We start from the raw sequence: 12,341 nt of genomic DNA, 5'->3' as shown, positions 1-12,341 counted from the left end.
CCTTTTTTAAGAAAGGGGGATATTTTTGTTATTTCTTTTGAATTTCAAAATTCCAATTTGGGAATAACTTCCCTCTCTGTCATTTCCAACCCTTAGCTTCCTAAATTGGAATATCCTAATTTCAGCCTTATTTATTTGTCATTCTCCCTAAGATATGCTACTTTATCAAATGTACGGATGCAAGCTTCAATAAGAACCAAGGATGTTCCTATTAAAAAAAGAAAGATAAATAAATCTAAAGTGAAAGTAACCTACCAGAACACATTTAATCAAAATTTCAAGATCTTGCTAAGAAACTCCAGGTTTTTTTGACCGTAGATGGTTGTTACGCAGTTACAGCAAGAATGTGAAGATTCCACCTCTTGCCTAAAAGCCAGTCTTTAATCAACATGTTGCAGCACAAATCGGTTGTCAACAAAATTTTGGTCTAGAAATTCCAACAAGTTTAATTAAGTTTCAGAGATATACATAACTAGTCACTCGCATTCAAATAAGGTACAGGGTTTTCACAAATCCCTCCCAAGTGAATCTGATTATTGAAGTTACTAACTATCATGCACAAACTCAGCTCAAAGCTATGTCCAAGAGCACATACCCAGTGTAAGGCTAAGAACAGCTAAGTGCAGCAAAACTCCAGCAGGGTGGTTCAAGTTCCAGCAAATCTGAAATAACGTGCCAGTAGAAACTAGGAACATTAGATCACGCAATTGCACTCATGTCTAGACCATGAGGCAAGACGAGTAAAAGCCCATGAATTGTCAGACAACAGTGGGTCTGTATAATTCAGTGAAATGCAGCAGATTTCAGCAAGAACAAATAGCAATGCAACTAAATAATGATCAGATATTGACAAACTCAAGTACTCAACAAAGAATCACTTCAGAAACTTCATTTCACAAGATGAAACAACTTATGATAGCTTTCCAGAAAGTTTAGTATGCTTCCAACAACTAATTGTAACAAAAACTTGCCCCAAGAGTCATACTTGTGAAGAACAGAAAATAAGAGCGAAAACTCAAGGGCAAGAAAAATGAATATATCCTCTGCAATTCCAGCAGCGATGCCAATAACAAATAATAGCTCTCATTCTAATAAGATCGGGCAAATAACAGAGGCCACGAATAACCAGCATAGCACAGAGGCTATGAATAACAGGCGCTTTGTGCCCAGTCCCACTGAAAAAACAAATGTTTATATTTTATAAGAAATCATTTCTTTCAACTTATGAAAATTCATCTAGTATATTTCAAAAATTCAACTCCGTAAAAGATTCTGCAAAATATTCATAAGCCATATTTTAGAGTTCCTTTCATGTTCCTTTCATAGACTTAATGATCGCATTACTTAAATATCTGTGTGTCTGTGTCAATAAATATATATATTTATATACATATATATAAAACAAAACTGTTCACTGAACAAGGAAGAATAATAATCAAATCAATATTTCAATCAGAATGAATTGTTATATACATTTTATTATAATTCTATCTATCTCAAACATTTTCCCGGTTCAAACAATTGATCAAGTATTTATAAAAATCAAGATAAAATAATTATGCACTTAAATCTAAAATGATACCTAACCATTCAATAATTTAAACCATTCTTCCTTTCTATTCATAATAAGCTCAGAGACGACTCTAGACATAAATTTAAAGCAGCAAATTGAGAGAAAAAAACTTAAACCAAACCCAACTAAAGAACCAATCCAAATTCATTTTTTATGCTTAATTCCTTTATTCTCCCAAGCTTCCTTAAATCATTTAATAACAATTTTCAATTTATAAAAGTAACTAATTCTTATATTATAATTATAATTTCACTCAAAGCTAGCATCAATACCCAAATCCATAATGATTCCTCTCAATTATTGAATCAAGCACTTCCAGTGCATTTCGCAAACCAACTCAAAACCCTTGGAATCCCTTGGACAATCTTAATTTAATCCAATTACTTTTCTACACAATGCAACAAACATCTCATATGCATCTTCAAATTTATTCCCAAACAATCACCATACCACAATTTAGTATAAAATTATAGAACTTCCGAATTTTTATATTTACACAAGATTTGCAACATAATCATGCAGTACAGGATCTCAATTCTTGTTCAGCATCAAGATACTTTAGAAATATACTTTTAATTTAGTCTCTTCTCTATCAAACATTTTATCAAACACCTTGTGGGCACACAAGATTTCTCAAAGCCAAAACTGATATTATGATACTTCAATGCTCGTTCATTTTGACTTTAAATCCCCACATTTTATCTAACACCTATCATATAGAAGACTAAAATTAGCAAACAAGTTTCTTCTCTTTTATTTCTCCCCTTCGCTGACTTGTGTGTGCGTAAGTGTGTGTGTGTGTGTGTGTGTGTGTGTGTGTATAGCAAGAAGATTGACTCGAACACGCCATTGTGGAGGAAGAAAAGAAAAAAAAATTCAATCCAAGAAGCATACTCACTACGGCAACAGTTAACAATGGAGGGGAAGAAGGTGGGGGGGGGGGGGAATCATTACAGCCCATCCACACCCAATGAACAAAAGAGACAAAAATAGAATATAAGGAAACCCAGGCTTATACCTACCACAATGCCAGTTGAGGAGAAGAACGAATCAGAATGCTGAACAGAGTAAGAAGGAGGAACAGCGAACCGAAATCTGAAAAAGGGAGGAAGGCGACGGCAGACAGGCACACGACGTAATCACCGACGACGACATCATGGACCACCGGCGATGATAGAAGGAGCAATGAAGCTAAGGTCTCAAGTTTCAGGGTCTGGAAGTTTCTTCCCCCACTTTGCCCAGCGTTCATCAACTGAATTTAAAAAAAGAAAGCTTATTTATTTCGTTTTATGGTGGTCTCATGGTGTAGGACAAAAAACAAACAAAATTACCAAAAAAAAAAAAAAACATAGATCGGAATCTTAAAAAACGTACTCATTAGAAAAGGCAAAAAGCTTTTACACTCTAAATCTTAAAAAAAATCTTAATTAAATAAAAAAATACCCTTTATGCTAGAGAGCTAGCTTTGGATTGTATATAAACATTTGGTGGTTAAGTTTTTTCGTTATTATTCAATGTTTGGCACATTATGTATATGAAAAAAATACTGTTGGAAAAAATCCCTATTATAGTTTTACAATACTCTAAGAGATTAGTCTCTTACCATTCGAGCAGAATGATACTCTAAGCAACTAAAAAAAAAAAATAGTTAAGGCTGGCAAAAATATTTTACACTATCATCAAGATTTATTTTAATTTTTTATAGCATAATAATATGGTAGATAGTGAGCTTTTAGATTCATCTAAATGGCTACAATTTGACGCAGAGGGACGCTGCGTATCCTGTTCCAATAGAGGGAGGATACAAATCCAAGACACAAGGAACAAAACACAAGTTCCACAACACCCACTATTCGCTTTTAAAATCATGTAAAACAAATAATTAAAATACTAATTATGAATGAAATATTATTTTATTCTAATTTCAGGACCATTAATTTTTTTTTCTTTTCCAGTTTTTTCCCCTTACCCTATCAATTAATTAATTACTATTAAAATATTCTCAAATTCCTTGTTCATTGCATTCCTCCCCCTTAAAAAAAATTCGGTCCTCCTAATTCAAATGTTTGTACGGTAGGCCCCATTCTCAACATTGAACTCACCATGCAACTTAGAAATTATATTACTTCCAGTTCTAATTATAATGCATCGTTTATAAACTACTACAAACGACCTCTTATGATTAGGATAAGAGATAGCATAACGTTAAGAGGATGATGAAGTGGTGCCAAACTACCCAACCTTGGCAAATCAACTAAGTACTGACCACTGATTTCGAGTCATGCATCAAGGATCGGTAGGCCCCATTCTCAACATTGAACTCACCATGCAACTTAGAAATTATATTCTTCCAGTTCTAATTATAATGCATGGTTTTAAACTACTACCAACGACCTCTTATGATTAGGATAAGAGATAGCATAACGTTAAGAGGATGATGAAGTGGTGCCAAACTACCCAACCTTGGCAATCAACTAAGTACTGACCACTGATTTCGAGTCATGCATCAAGGATTTCATTTTTTGAAGTTTTCTAGCAATTTATGAGCGGCACCTGGTTGTCAAATATGCAAAATTTATTGTACCAAAAACGGTCTCTGATTCTCATTTTACCAAACCAATAAAAGACGGTAACTATAAGAGTCCATTTGATATGAAAGGAAGGGAGAGAAGAAAAAATGTTAATGAGCTCGACTTAAAAAACTGAAAAAATGGGACTTAAAGTTTTTAATTAATTTTTATTACTCTTTTATATTGCTTTTTCTCTTTATTAAAATTTTAAAACCTCGCTTCTCCAATTTTTTAAATAGAGCTCATTAAATTTTTTTTCTCCCCTCTCATTCCCTCCATTTCCCACATATCAAACAGTAGCTAGGCTTATAACTTAGAGGCAAAAAAAAAAATCATTTTAAATCAATCATCACACGTCTCAAACACTCTCTTTGTTCTCCTTCTAAAGAATTTAACAGCGGTATCACTAATCACTCTCTCCTTGAAATGGAAATTGATCTTAGGATTTAGTACTTAGAAAATACGATGCTTTTAAATAAAAACCTAATCCAAACCAAATGAGTGTTAAGTGGAGATACTAAACGCAAAGCTCTTTGTGCAAGTGTTTGAACATATATTCCTTCCAACCAAAACAGAATAAATATACACAATAATCTAACATGCAATATAATCCTTCCTTATACACATAATTTGCATGCCTTAATTTGTGGGTTAATAACAAAATGACCAAGCAACAAAACCTTGGCACAAAACTAGGAAAATAACTGGTGGAGGTTCCCCCCCCCCCCCACTGAAAACTCACAAGAGTCAAGCACGCACACCAACACTTTAACACAAGCTTTAAGAAACTGCGAAAACACATCATTGGGATTAATTGATTTTAATGTTTTTTTTTTAGTTGAAATAACAATATACATGTGCAGCTGTCAAGAGAAGAATTTATTCATGATAAATCATGCTCATATGCTTATATGCAGTTGCTTTTTCCTTTTGTTTTTGTTTTCTCTCATTCTCTCTCTCTCACAACAAATCAAGCTGTACAACCAGAGACAAGAAGTTTATCTAGTATCACATCCTTATTATATAAATAAACTAAAATCCTTTATGGCTCATGGCTATCCATCAATTAAAACCCAATATGAGACGACGACTACCTGTTTAAACTCTAAATGGAAGGGTTTATTCATAAGCTCCCTCTATGATGCTAAGACATAAGCATGACCTGAAAAGTGCTCAAGACAAATCTTCCATGCAAAATTAAGGATACAAAATAGATACCTCAAGCAAATTATATAAAGTTTCCTAAACATTATGTTTACTAAAGGACTAAGAGGGTGTTTGGATGAAACCAAACCATGGTTTGGAAAATAGCTTCTGGAGAATAGATTCTGGAAAAAATAGATTTTGTAAAGAATAGATTTGGTGAAAAAGTGATTCTGATAAATGAGAGTATTTGGATAGTTATTATCAGAAGAACCCAAACCATGGTTTGGGTCCCAAATATTAGTTTTCTATGTTATCCAAACAGGCCCTAAAAGGGAAAGAAAATGAAAACAAAAGGGCTTTTCTATTAGTAGAGTGCATGCATCACCATACTCAAGGAAATTGTATTACTTGTGTGTTTTTCTCACCAATTTAACATATCCCAGTTCATACGATGAGATGGAGTAATCCATAAAACTTTTAAAGATGCGTGTTTAGCACGTGGCCTATTGTATGATGATAATAAATATATATCAACTATCAAAGAATCATATATACGGGTGATTGAAAGTTCATCGAGAAAACTGTTTGTGAGTATGTTATTGTGTTGTGGGCCACTTGGCATTGGACAAATGGCTGAAGGATACCTTGTTTGTCTTTTACCATAACTAGTCCATATATAGGAGACCGACATGAATCTTCTTTTATAAAGGTATGTCTTCGTCTGATCGAAACTTATATATTCACATACGGACACCTAAGATGTCTTGATGTTTGAAAATAAGGTAATTGAACACTTCGTTCAAAATCTACTGTAACCCATTTAGTTCTGATTAATTTTATTATACATCCATCTTTAATTTTTTGGAACTACCATGAAATAGGAATCCTATATAAATAGTATGTAAGAATCAAATCAAACAAGCAAGATATATATGTGGCAAGAGAAAACTATTATATAGGGAAAAAAAGATCAAACACCAATTACGACTAAGACGAAACACGAAAAAAAATAAAAAATTATAAACGAAATTGTTAGATTCCGCACCTTGAGCTGATTTTGCATAATCTATTTTAATTTGACCAAAAAAATTAGTTTCATGAGTTGGATTTCAATCTTGATTCATGGATTATGTAGTGCAAGCAAATTAAATACCTAAAGAATTAAAACAGAAAAGAAAACAAATGCAATAGACCAAACAGATGGCAAGATTATGAAAGCTGAAGTATTTCGAGCTTAAAAATTTCGCAACCAATCAAAAAATTTGTCCTCAACTATCAACAATCCTGCAGAGGGAAGAGAGTAGGGTTCAAAATTATTATAGATTGAACGAAGAAGAAGGAACAAGCGACCAAAAACCATATACATCAACTTGCCTGAAGGGGGTGGAGGTTGCGACAAGAAGTAGTGAGCAATGGCGTCAACTCGAAGATGAAGAAGGGAAGCTCCTTGCTCTGCTCAGTCAGTAATAAGAGAAACGCTGGTCACTGGAGAAAGTGAAAGTCTTCGCTCATCCTCACGGAGCACGGTACGTAGCAGCAGATTGAAGCAAATAAGAGGAGCGGAAGGAGTAAGAGGTGCCGAGCTTAGGTTCACAAATAGGGAGAGGCCGATGAAATTGAAAATGGCGAATGGGATAGAGGAGTTGATGAAGAAAAGAAGGCCGTGAGTTTCTGCAGGAATGGAGTCACAATCATGAGGGGGAGAGAGTTGGTGTGCGTGAGCTTTGGAGTTGCAGAGGGAGCGCTTGAAGGAATAGAGTCGGTGAATGATCTAGAGGGAAAAGGAAAGTGAAAATTTTTGTTAGAATTAAAATGTCATATTAAATGGGTTTATTATTAAAAAAAAATTAAATGGGTTCAACGGCGGGAAAGTGAAAATCTTTGGAGCTAGGGAGAATAAGTTTGGCTTTTACAATGAACGGAATACAGTTTTTTCACAAACATGAAAGTTATTTGTCAAATTTGCTTTTATAAATTGCAAGTTCAAATATAAGTTTTACTATTTTTTACACAAAAGAATAATTATATTATATTTTTAAAAAATATTATAACATTTGGCCAACTTTTTTTCTAACCAATATCTAGCTAACCTTATATTATTATTATTTCTAAAATTTTTTAATTAAGTCTTTCTTTTAAATGCGCTTTCAATGTCAGTTATGGTAGACTAACTGGAAAAGACAAGAAAATGAAGCAACGCTTATTTTGATATTTACTTTTTTTAATTTATAGAACGTTCTAATCCTTATTTATTAATAATTCATTAAATATATTTCAATTTATGTTTACTAAATTATAGTGAAACCTTTAAATTGTATGATTCGTGAACTGATATTGTCATTTAATTTTCCAAATTAGTATATTACTGTATGCTCTATCAAATATCAGTTTAAACTTTTAAGTATAATTTGATAATTTTTCAGTTTAAATTTTCCACATCTTTTTTAAAAATAATATATGTATATATAATATAACAAGATCAAATTACATGAAGATGTGGAGTGAAAAAGTGGAATAACATTGTCATGGATAGATTACAAGAGGTGATAATTATGATTCATACATATCTCACAGTATAAGGAGGATTGCTATGAATTACCATAAAGTACAACCAAATCATTAGGCACTTTGTTTAATTAACGAGAGTTGTAACTTCTTAATTGAAGGTTGCGAGTCCAGATACTCAAAATATAATCATGTTAAATTTTTAACAGGAGAATTTTGTTGTTCTTTACAATCTTATTAAACTCAATACTGATTAGTTAACGATATTGTTTTACACCATTCTATATTGTTCTTTATCTTGCACCCATTATATTTTTCAGATGTCTATTCTCTTAAGATCAGTAAAATTCAATTTTGCGCCTCCCATTCATTCTTTTATATCTTCTTTTAGGATCAATAATATTCAGTTGATTTGATAGAGTCGCAATCAACCAATAAATCCAAAAAAACTTTTATTTTTTCATACTTAAGTCAATCAATTGAGTAGATTGAATTGGTATACTTTACCAATGCCTCCTAGATTTCACTATATGCCTTTAGTGGAGTTCTTTTTGTTTCTTTCTTGTATAGAGTGGTCTTTTGTTGCTTTCCATCTTGACGGGAAAAAAACAGAGAGAATAAGTACATATTATAAGAATAGAGTTATAAAATTTCAAATTACACGTAATGTTTTAGAGGAAAGAAATTAACTAATACTTCAATTGTCAAAAAGATATGGCCAAAGTATACATTTGGTACCTTTAACTTTATATGAGGTTTCAATTTGATCCCTTAACTTTAAAAAGTAGTACTAGAAAAAAGGTTTTTTACACCAGTTAGAATGGGCATTTGACATTAGAAATATGACCGGTGTAGAAACAATGTTAAAAATTCACACCTTTTACATTGGTTTTTTAACTGGTGTAGAAAACTATGATGTCAATAGCAGTTATTATACCAACCAGTGTAAACATTGAAAATTAAAATTAAAAAAATCCACTACTTAGCCTAGTGGTCTAAGAAGTATAACTTTTTTTTTAAAATTTTCTTATATACTAGCTAGTTCTTCTGATGAATGAATTTGTTTTGCCACAAACAAAAGAAACTACGAAAACACAAAGTAGTCTTGTAGTTAAGAACTAAGTAGTATTAGGGTTTAGGAAAATAGCTCACTAGGGAGAAAGAAAATGAAAGAAGATGAGTATTAGTGGTAAACGGGAAGAAAGAAAACAAAGGATAGTTCTTTTTGCAAGGATGAACTAGTTCTCTAACAAGTATTTGGTCATTCAAAGTACTGCAACTTAGAGCTAATCATACTTGAATGACAAATGCCTAGTATAGCTCCTCATCCTCTTTAATGGACCAAATACAGTGATGATGCTTCAAGCCTCAGACAGCTTATTGCAACCTTTAATGGATAGATTCAAAGCTAATCTTGAACAGAAAGAGACTTGTATGAGCCAAATAGCTCAATGGAGAAATAAAATAGCGACAATGATACCTATGGTGAGACTAGAATGGCAAAGGCAACGGATGGCAACGATAATGGCATGCAGTGGAAGATGACTTGAGCACTCCATGCCATCTCCACACAGCTTTAGAGGTAAAAGTTCTCTTCTCCTTATTTTGAGATTGCAAAACTAAGGGTAGAGGCCTTATTTATAGTGAAGGCAAAATTTTAATACCAGTTGACGTAGAAACTGATGTTGAAAACTCATTTTACATTGAACACAGGATAACTAGTTTAAATTTTAAATGTTAATCATCACTAGTTCTTCTCTTTCTTTAAACCAGCTAGCCAAAAAACAAGATAACATTTTTACTAGTTTTAGGGTTCATTGTTAAAGATTAGAGAACCGAAAAACGCAATAAAATAAAGGAACAACACACGATCATCACAAAATATCATTATATATTTACATTTAGTAGGGGGCATGGAGGCTACATTTACAAAATATTTTAAAGGAAAAAGACTACATTTTTACAATAATAAAAAAAACTAATAGCAAGAGGAGGAGGAAGATGCAGCAAATAGGTCGCCCATGTCATCATACTCAATGTACCTATCATCAAGTAGGAGGTTGACCTTATTGTTGAGGGCATCAAAATGAACCACTAAACAGTAGTGGCAATGATTAATCATTGCCACTCTTTAAAGTAGCTGGTTGAGAGGAGGAGGGACAGGAGGAGAGGGTGGCAAGAAAGGGAGAGAGGGGAGGGAGGGGGAGGAGGGAAAGATGGAGGATGGGTCAGGACGATTTTTTACTGTTTGGGCATTGTAAGGCTGCTAGCATTAGTAGATGAAGAAGATGGAGAATGAGAAAGACAATTAGCTTTTGAGCTTAAAGAGATTGTGACAAGACATAGTTGGTGACTGTTCAAGTTCAAATTACTTTGGGGAAATGAAAAGGCAGAAGATAGGCCTATGTAAAGATTAAAAACACCAATTGGGTTAATACTCAATATAAAAAGTAATAATGACAATGGTGTTATTATAACCAATTTAAATATTATATCATTATATACAACAATGCCACTACCTCATTTATTCCACCATTAGTGCAATAACCGTATTAGATTAGGCAGCGGAAAAAGGTGTTTTTCTAGTAGTAAAGTTGGTTTTGGTCTTTTTACCCTAAAATTGTTAGATTTTAAAGAAGATTTTTTAGACAATCATGGTTTTAAAAATTAAATTTAATATGTTAGTATTTGAGAATGTTTTATTAACATTTAAGATCTCAATGTTATCATTTTTGTTAATAATTTTAGGGTTAAAAGACTAAAAGATATATTTTTTTAAAGTTAAGGATCAAATTAAAACTTACACAAAGTTAAAGTACTAAATGTATATTTAGCCAAAAAGATATTAATATCAATAGTAGCCTTCAAAACTCATTATATTTATTTGAGATAAAATTAACTAGGAAAAGAGAAATCAATCTGATAAAAAAAATTGACTATATTTTATTAGGATAATATAAACATATCAAATTCCTATCACCTATACTCATATTTTTTTTAATTTTACTTTGTGAACTCAACAAATCTAATTCTAAAAATTAACAAATAATTATAAATAATTTCTTATTATATCTAATAAAAATTATTATCATATTACAATGGTAACTAAAGTTTCAAAAATCTTAAATTGCTAACAGAATTAGTCATAGAAAATATTCCTTTGCTGATTTTTGTTAGAAATCTATCACTAAATTTTTTGACAAAAGTTTCGATGGACTTTGTCACAGATTTTCAAAAGAATTTACCTACAAAATTTTTTCATGGCTAATTTTGTCAAAAATAAAATTACTGACAAGAATTTTTGACAAAAAATTTTCATCGATAATTTTCGTTGGAAATCCATAGAAAATTTTATCCATAAAGTTACCAAAATTCCATTAATGATTCCATCAGTGATTGAGCGTTTTTTTGTAGTGGCTATAGCAAAACGAAAAGAAGTTTCCATGACTTCTCTTTTATGCCTTCGCTTGAAGAATAGTTGAGTTATGATAGAAATGATCTTCATTTAGAATCAGCTAAACTCTTGAAGGCATTGAATTCTTAGCAAAAGCAAATGTATGACAAAGTCATGTTATCTTTAGAAATGGATCATGGGTGTTTCTTCTTTGTATATAAATATAGTGAAACTAGGAAGACATTCCTGTGAAATGAATTGACTTTATCATTGTGTATAAAAGGAAGTACTGTATTTACAGTTGCATCAAGTGAAATTGCAACAACCTTATTACCATAAGGTTGGACAATACATTCTAGGTTTGCAATTTCAATTCAAATTACTAACTCTTCTTTGTGTTCAGTCAAGCAAAACTCACCTTAGAGAATCTAATCAAAAGCACTAAACGAATATTTTGGGATGAGGTTCTTATGGTACAATGTTTCTATGTAGAAGCATTAGACAAGACACTACAAGACATCATGCATTGTGCTAGATTATTTGATGGGAAATACATTCCTGAGAGGAATAAGAGGAACAATTATCAATGCATGCATTAATTCTTCACACCTGTGGAATCACCGCACCATTTTCCACTTGACAAAGAATATACAATTGACTTATCATCATCGTGCAATGACAAAAGCAAATTGAAATGGTCTTATAGATAGTTGTTAGATGTGGGTGATGGCAAACTGGGGGATTCACATGATAGTGTTACAAAAATTGAAATGTGTGATAGATTATTACTATCAAAGTGTTAAGATCCAATCTATGCAATTGTGGAATCTACTTATGTAAGTCTCCCTAAAGATTTAAATTTCAATGAATATTTCAATGGCAAAACAATACTAGCACTAACCATTGAAATGATTAATAAGATTAATTAGCACATGCTCGATATTGCCAATAAAGCACATGAGTTCCTCAATTGTTACTCAATTCACAAGGTCGTAATGATAATTACAGCTTTGAAAACCTATGTTCAAAATTCTTAAAAATAATTACCTGCTCAGGCTTGCCTCTACATAAGCTAACATTGAAAGTTGAAGCACCAATAATGTTGTTGAAAGAAACATTATTCACACCTCTGAATTATGCAATAAACACGTCT

General features: G+C 32.2%; 1 long non-coding RNA gene across 1 annotated transcript; it reads right to left on the bottom strand.

Moving 5' to 3' along the window:
* Positions 1-412: 412 nt before the first annotated feature.
* On the bottom strand, positions 413-2,804 carry LOC114757039 (uncharacterized). The gene is made up of 2 exons (XR_003741524.1): positions 2,596-2,804; positions 413-662 (listed from the first exon to the last, which is right to left on the bottom strand). It is a non-coding gene; the product is annotated as an uncharacterized LOC114757039 (long non-coding RNA).
* Between the last annotated feature and the right edge of the window lie 9,537 nt (positions 2,805-12,341).

Source organism: Neltuma alba, unplaced genomic scaffold, assembly GCF_004799145.2.
Source record: "Neltuma alba isolate B1F8T4 unplaced genomic scaffold, ASM479914v2 tig00010560_pilon, whole genome shotgun sequence".
In the NCBI taxonomy this organism is placed as follows: domain Eukaryota; kingdom Viridiplantae; phylum Streptophyta; class Magnoliopsida; order Fabales; family Fabaceae; genus Neltuma; species Neltuma alba.
Note: the sequence above shows the minus strand (reverse complement) of the source record. Positions and strands in the feature narration are given on the sequence as shown.